Source organism: Salmo salar, chromosome 17 (assembly GCF_965601325.2).
Source record: "Salmo salar chromosome 17, fSalSal1, whole genome shotgun sequence".
NCBI classification, from domain to species: domain Eukaryota; kingdom Metazoa; phylum Chordata; class Actinopteri; order Salmoniformes; family Salmonidae; genus Salmo; species Salmo salar.
The window spans coordinates 63,700,321-63,708,497 of record NC_138307.1 but is presented as its reverse complement, the minus strand read 5'-3'; the positions used below and the strand labels follow the sequence as shown (position 1 = coordinate 63,708,497).

General features: G+C 40.2%; 1 long non-coding RNA gene across 1 annotated transcript; it reads right to left on the bottom strand.

Annotated features, from left to right (window-relative positions):
- Window positions 1-4,715: 4,715 nt before the first annotated feature.
- On the bottom strand, window positions 4,716-6,849 carry LOC145861413 (uncharacterized). Its single transcript, XR_014381199.1, has 2 exons — window positions 6,457-6,849; window positions 4,716-5,229 (listed from the first exon to the last, which is right to left on the bottom strand). It is a non-coding gene; the product is annotated as an uncharacterized LOC145861413 (long non-coding RNA).
- Window positions 6,850-8,177: the final 1,328 nt, after the last annotated feature.

The following is an 8,177-nucleotide window of genomic DNA, read 5'->3' as shown; positions in this document are numbered from 1 at the left end:
CATATGGCAGGCAGAAACCTGAGAAGATTTCATGCAGGAAGTGGCCTGTCTGACAAGGTGTCGTTCTTCTTGTCTCTGTTTATTGAAGAGTGAGGATCTTAGCTGTACCGTGACACTTCCTACGGCTGCCATAGGCTCTTAGAAGGCGGCAAAATGCTGAATCGTGGCTTTGCAGGCTCTGGCTGAAACAAAGTAGCGCGTTTGGGTAGTGGCTGGTTACAGTACTGTGAGACTCAGGCTCGTGCCCGCGTCGACCGAAAGCTTTGTTTTCTTTCCTCTGTTTAGCTAAATGGACAATCCCGGTCGGAATATTATCGCTTTTTTACGAGAAAAATTGCATAAAAATGGATTTTAAACAGCGGTTGACATGCTTCGAAGTACGGTAATGGAATATTTAGATTTTTTTTGTCACGAATTGCGCCATGCACGCGACCCTGATTTACCATTTCGGATAGTTTCTGGAACGCACGAACAAAACGCCGCTATTCGGATATAACGATGGATTATTTTGGACCAAACCAACATTTGTTATTGAAGTAGCAGTCCTGGGAGTGCATTCTGACGAAGACAACAAAAGGTAATCAAACTTTTGTAATAGTAAATCTGATATTGGTGAGTGCTAAACTTGCCGGGTGTCTAAATAGCTAGCCCGTGATGGCTGGGCTATGTACTTAGAATATTGCAAAATGTGCTTTCACCAAAAAGCTATTTTAAAATCGGACATATCGAGTGCATAGAGGAGTTCTGTATCTATAATTCTTAAAATAATTGTTATGCTTTTTGTGAACGTTTATCGTGAGTAATTTAGTAAATTGTTAGTGAATTCGCTGGAAGTTTGCGGGGGGTATGCTAGTTCTGAACGTCACATGCTAATGTAAAAAGCTGGTTTTTGATATAAATATGAACTTGATTGAACAAAACATGCATGTATTGTATAACATAATGTCCTAGGGTTGTCATCTGATGAAGATCATCAAAGGTTAGTGCTGCATTTAGCTGTCTTCTGGGTTTTTGTGACATTATATGCTAGCTTGAAAAATGGGTGTCTGATTATTTCTGGCTTGGTACTCTGCTGACATAATCTAATGTTTTGCTTTCGTTGTAAAGCCTTTTTGAAATCGGACAGTGTGGTTAGATTAACGAGAGTCTTGTCTTTAAATAGCTGTAAAATAGTCATATGTTTGAGAAATTGAAGTAATAGGATTTTTAAGGTATTTGAAAATCGCTCCACTGGATTACACTGGCTGTTGCCCAGAGAGGTTAATTATTTGTTACTTTTAGTTCTTTCTTTTTTTCTATTTTTCTTAAAACTGCATTGTTGGTTAAGGGCTTGTAAGTAAGCATTTCACTGTAACACCTGTTGTATTCGGCGCATGTGACAAATAACATTTTATTTGATTTGATCATGAGTTTTGTGTGAATATTGATGTTCTTTATTCAAAGTAAGATTTTACACATTTCTTGGTCAAAATCACTTTCTTAAAATGTTTCATCTTTATTTTGCCTGAAATTGAGGAAATTTGAGATTTAGACAACATGTCCAAATGTTATCACATAAATAATGAGTTCTTAAATGTATCTTTTTCAGAATCCAGAAGACAGATAACTGTGACTCAGACTCTTACAGTGAAAACTGTTTCCTCAGGACTTTACTGGAAAATGATGGGGCAGCATAAGCAAGAACTGTCATCTCTCTACCTAAGCAGAGCCCTCCAGAAGGTGAATAAAATAGCGGTTGACTCTTTCCATCCACTCCACCCCGAATTCCAGCTCCTTCGCTCTGGCCGCAGGTACAGACTACCTAAGGTTAAAACAGGGGTCAACACATTACCAATGATCACTGGGAGACATTTGTCTTATTTCACCAATGTAGAAGGGTGTATTATACACAGGAAATTCGTTTTTTTTTTGCATATGCCACCCACAGCCAGGTATCAGCCCATATTGAGGGCAACTCTGGAGAAATTAGGGTTAAGTGCCTCATTCAAAGGAACAACGAAAGATTATTTCACCTAGTCTGATCTGAGATTCAAACCAGAAAACCTTTGGTTACTAGCCCAAAAATCTTAATCGCTGGGCTACCATGAACACTAGAAAACAGACAGAAGTATACACATTGAGTATACAAAACATTAAGAACACTGACCAGGTAAATCCATGTGCAAGCTATGATCCCTTATTGATGTTGCTTGTTACTTTAATCAGTGTACTGTAGATTAAAGGGGAGGACACAGGTTAAATATAGATTTTTAATCCTTGAGACAATTGAGACATCATTTAAGTGCCTTTGAACGTGGTATGGTAGTACTGTAGGTGCCAGAACTGCAACGCTGCTGGGTTTTCCACCCTGAACATTGTCCAATGTGTATCAATAATGGTCCACCACTCGAAGGACATCCAGCCAACTTGACACAACTGTGGGAAGCATAGGAGTCAACATGAGCCAACATCCCTGTGGAACACTTTCGACACCTTGTAGAGTCCATGCCCAGACGAATTTAGGAAAGGGGGGCGGGAGAAATAAATATTTTCTACAGTACTCCTTATGTTATTGTCTTGCTAAACAAGATTGATAGCAATCACATGTTATATCCCTTAAATCAATAATGTCCATTTTATTTATACACTTTTTATTCACTTAATTTATTGACATATTGATATGGACTTCAATGATCATTAGGTAACAAAATTGTGGGAGCAAGATCATCAGATTATAATGAACTCTTTCTGACTCTGACTCAGACTCCTGCAGTGAAAACTGTTCTCCCAGGACAGACAGTTTCTCTGAACTGTAAAACCAGCAGTGATGTGTATCCAAACTGTCGGAGTACAGGTAAACCATGTTTAGCCTGGTATCAACAGAAACCTGGAGAAACTCATAAACTACTGGTCTACTATGGAAGTATCCTCTTCTCTGGGACTCCATCTAGATTTAGTGGCAGTGGATCTAGGAGTGACTTCACTCTGACCATCAGTGGAGTCCAGGCTGAAGATGCAGGAGATTACTACTGTCAGAGTTACCACAGTGGTGATGTGTTCACACAGTGATACAGAGCCGTACAAAAACCTCCCTCAGTCAGACTGCACAGTGACTGTACTGCTACAGCTGGGACCTACTGCAGGTGCTGAGGGGGAAGAGACAGTGACATGGAACACTGATCAGTAGAGGAGGTCAACTTTGAATATGTTTAGAAAGCATCATTCAGATCACATGTTCCCCATCATCATCATCATCATCGTTATCAAGGTTGTGACTAGTTATGTTTGTCATGACCTGAAAGTTCAATTATAAAAGTTAGATGTTTTGAAACCCATGTTTTATTTAATTTTACCTTTATTCAGGCTAGTCTCTGAGATTAAACATATATTTTACGAGAGACCTGGTCAAAATAGCATCACAAAGTTTTACACACAATTACAACATAAAACACAAAGCACTACAGACTAAAAACATCAATTTACAAATTGAGAAGACAATCATTATTTGGGGAGATGTGGTGCATTTAGGGGTTAAAACATTGACAGCCCCCCACTTCATTGTCCACCATAGTTTTTACCCTCGCTACAGTAGTCAGTCAAAGAGACAAGCTCCTGCAATTTCATGTCCCTTTGAAGCTCCTTCCAAGTGAAAGAGCCAGAGAACTGGAACACTTTTTTACCCAGCTCTGTACAGTCAACAAGACATAGTCATGTGTAGACGATAGTTGTCATTTGTCTGCTGGTCAATGTAGGTACATCGATCAAATGTGAGCCATTACCAGTCCACATGAGAAGCCAAACAAAAGGTGTTATGACCTCAACATGAATTCAAAGTTATAACCACTTCAGCCCCCCAGAACAAGTTCCCATATCAAATGTCTGATGTAAGTGGATGTGTTAATCTACGGCAAAGTATAAACTTTTTGTCCTGAGTAGGTTACTGACTGCTAGACCTGTGATTGAGACCTGATGCTGGACTGAACCATAACACACATATACACTACACTATCTACAATATCTACAATATCTACACTACACATCTACACTATATACACTATCTACATGAAGTATAATACTCATCATCTGTCATTAATTACATTATGGCATATATGTTATGTTTCACTTCCTGCATCCACCATAGAGGTTAAAACCAGCCAATCCCTCAAATCTGGCCCAGTCCAGGCTATTTCAGTCTGTGAAACTGTTCAACTGTTAGACTGGTACCTGTGGGAGTGAAACTGAGGTTTACATAGACAGGGCTGAGTGGTTCTGCTTGTCCCAGAATAGAACAGCACTGTCACCAGATGTTCACTCTGTTCCCAGAGTGTTGGAGGTAGAGAAGACCAGGGGAAATAATGAAGTGTAGAATACACATTGTTGAAAACCATTGCTAAAACATCTAATATGATAAATATTGTAAATATACATATGTTATGAAAAGTAACTATTTAGAAGTGAGAGTTCTGAGAGCAGATCTTAGAGGTTTATTATCAAACATCACTAATCATTATCACTGGTATTGATGCTACAGTATAACATGATCATTCAGTTGTAGAAATGAATGCAGAGTATTTGTTGGATCAGATACACTTTTAATTCTGTTTGAAAACATGAGAGTAGCTATATGCAACAATGCTAAATTATGAAAGAAGCTGATTGATATAAATAAGTATGAAATGTTCTGCCTATTCATGAGATAGAGATCATTGGAATCATGATTAAATAAACTCTTGCGGTTATTTTTTAATCAAAACAAGCTTTATTTGAACTCAAAGGCAAGAAGACATGTACAACTAAATCTCAAAATAGTTCATTTAGCACACAGCACTACTGATATTATTCACTATTCTACTGTAACATTCAGCTCTTAAACACTAATGTTTCTTTCACTTGCACCATGTGGGGACTCTCTAGCCCCCTACAATGGCTTCTAGACACTACAGTGACTTTTCCGGAAGGCGGCCGAATCACTGGTGTCGTCGTGGGCGACCCTGCAGGTGTAGACCTCTCCCTCTTCCCAGCGTGCCTTGCTCAGGGTCAGGGTGCTGCTGCGACTGTAGCGGCCACCCTTCTCTTCTTCTGTGGTGGTCAGGACCCCCTCCTTCACTTCCGCCCTGTCTACCTCCCAGCTCACCATCGCCCCCTGGGGGGAGTAGCCACTCAGCAGGCAGGCCAGTGTGGCCGAGCCCCCGGAGAGCTGCTCAGAGGACGGGGGGAGCAGAGACACTGTGGGCCTGACAGAGGGACCAGCTGGAAAAGAGGAGAGGGTCAGCTACTACTACTATATAACATTAGGAGAGGAGAAGATCAGTTACTACTACTACTCTATAACATTAGGAGAGGAGAGGGTCAGTTACTACTACTACTATATAACATTAGGAGAGGAGAGGGTCAGTTACTACTACTACTCTATAACATTAGGAGAGGAGAGGGTCAGTTACTACTACTACTACTACTCTATAACATTAGGAGAGGAGAGGGTCAGTTACTACTACTACTCTATAACATTAGGAGAGGAGAGGGTCAGTTACTACTACTACTCTATAACATTAGGAGAGGAGAGGGTCAGTTACTACTACTACTCTATAACATTAGGAGAGGAGAGGGTCAGTTACTACTACTACTCTATAACATTAGTAGAAGAGAGGGTCAGTTACTACTACTACTCTATAACATTAGGAGAGGAGAGGGTCAGTTACTACTACTACTCTATAACATTAGGAGAGGAGAAACTTATCAGTGAACAAAACCATTTCAGATCAACAATACACACAGGATGAACAACTAGCTACAGTACAGAGAACAACCGACAACACTGAAACACTGAATCTATGAAGATAATGGCAAAAAAAACTCTGGATGGATTTTTAGATAAACAATCCATCAGATAAATGCTCTACAGTTTAGCACACCAAGAGCAACAAAACACTAGGAGGGGATTTCCTGGAAACAGATGAAGCCTAGTCCTCGACTAAAAATCCCTTTCATATAGTCTGGGTACAGAATCATTTAATATTCACAATTTTAAATAAGACATGAAATATCAATTTATGTCAAATCTACTCTGAGATAAAAGCCACAAATTACCTCAAAATACTATTCAAAACTATAGATGAGGTTCCCCTTGAAACCATGTCAGTGTTAACATCTACTGTGAATACAATACAAAGTGCTGCTTATATTATAGAAATAGTAGTTGCTACATCTTGACAGAACAATGACCTGACATGCAATACTGTACATCAAAATGTGCCCTTTTTAAATTGCACGTTAGAATACTTATGGTTTTATTACCAAATAATAATTCTCTCACTTCAGTGACTCTGCCCTCTAAAAATCATCCAATCTGTCCACAGAAATCTCTAAAAATATATAGCCTAGAAGGCTTTCCTCTGGAGAAGATGATAGCATCTCATAACGTTGTTCAATAGCATGATTACATTTAGTTTTATGAGAGAAAGACAAAAATGGACTTACTTTTCAACACCAGTTTTGTGCCACTTCCAAAAGTGTACCACAGTGATTAATTCTGGTGAAGTCTCCGTACAAAAACCTCCTTCACACAAGAGTGAGCACCTTCACACACAGTGCACTCTCAGTACCACCCTGATAGTACTGAAGTACTAGTATAATACAATAGGGACTGATAGTACTTCCGTACTAGTATAATATCATAGGGACTGATAGTACTGAAGTACTAGTATATCATAGGGACTGATAGTACTGAAGTACTAGTATAATATCATAGGGACTGATAGTCCTGAAGTACTAGTATAATACAATAGGGACTGATTGTACTGAAGTACTAGTATAATATCATAGGGAATGATAGTCCTGAAGTACTAGTATAATACAGTTGTGGCCAAAAGTTTTGAGAATGATACAAATATTAATTTTCACAAAATCTGCTGCCTCAGTTTATATGATGGCAATTTGCATATACTCCAGAATGTTATGAAGAGTGATCAGATGAATTGCAATTAATTGCAAAGTCCCTCTTTGCCATGCAAATGAATCCCAAAAAAACATTTCCACTCCATTTCAGCCCTGCCACAAAAGGACCAGCTGACATCATGTCAGTGATTCTCTCATTAACACAGGTGTGAGTGTTGACGAGGACAAGGCTGGAGATCACTCTGTCATGCTAATTGAGTTCGAATAACAGACTGGAAGCTTCAAAAGGAGGGTGGTGCTTGGAATCATTGTTCTTCCTCTGTCACCCATGGTTACCTGCAAGGAAACATGTGCCGTCATCATTGCTTTGCACAAAAAGGGCTTCACAGGCAAGGATATTGCTGCTAGTAAGATTTCACCTAAATCAACCATTTATCGGATCATCAAGAACTTCAAGGAGAGCGGTTCAATTGTTGTGAAGGCTTCAGGGCGCCCAAGAAAGTCCAGCAAGCGCCAGGACCCTCTCCTAAAGTTGATTCAGCTGCGGGATCGGGGCACCACCAGTACAGAGCTTGCTCAGGAATGGCAGCAGGCAGGTGTGAGTGCACCTGCATGCACAGTGAGGCGAAGACTTTTGGAGGATGGCCTGGTGTCAAGAAGGAAAAATATCAGGGACAGACTGATATTCTGCAAAAGGTACAGGGATTGGACTGCTGAGGACTGGGGAAAAGTCATTTTCTATGATAAATCTCCTTTCCGATTGTTTGGGGCATCTGGAAAAAAAACATCAGTCCTGTGTCATGCCAACAGTAAAGCATCCTGAGACCATTCATGTGTGGGGTTTGTTCTCAGCCAAGGGAGTGGGCTCCCTAACAATTTTAAGAACACAGCCATGAATAAAGAATGGAACCAACACATCCTCCGAGAGCAACTTCTCCCAACCATCCAGGAACAGTTTGGTGACGAACAATGCCTTTTCCAGCATGATGGAGCACCTTGCAATAAGGCAAAAGTGATAACTAAGTGGCTCGGGGAACAAAACATTCATATTTTGGGTCCATGGCCAGGAAACTCCCCAGACCTTAATCCAATTGAGAACTTGTGGTCAATCCTCAAGAGGCGGGTGGACAAACAAAAACCCACAAATTCTGACAAACTCCAAGCATTGATTATGCAAGAATGGGCTGCCATCAGTCAGGATGTGGCCCAGAAGTTAATTGACAGCATGCCAGGGCGGATTGCAGAGGTCTTGAAAAAGAAGGGTCAACACTGCAAATATTGACTCTTTGCATCAACTTCATGTA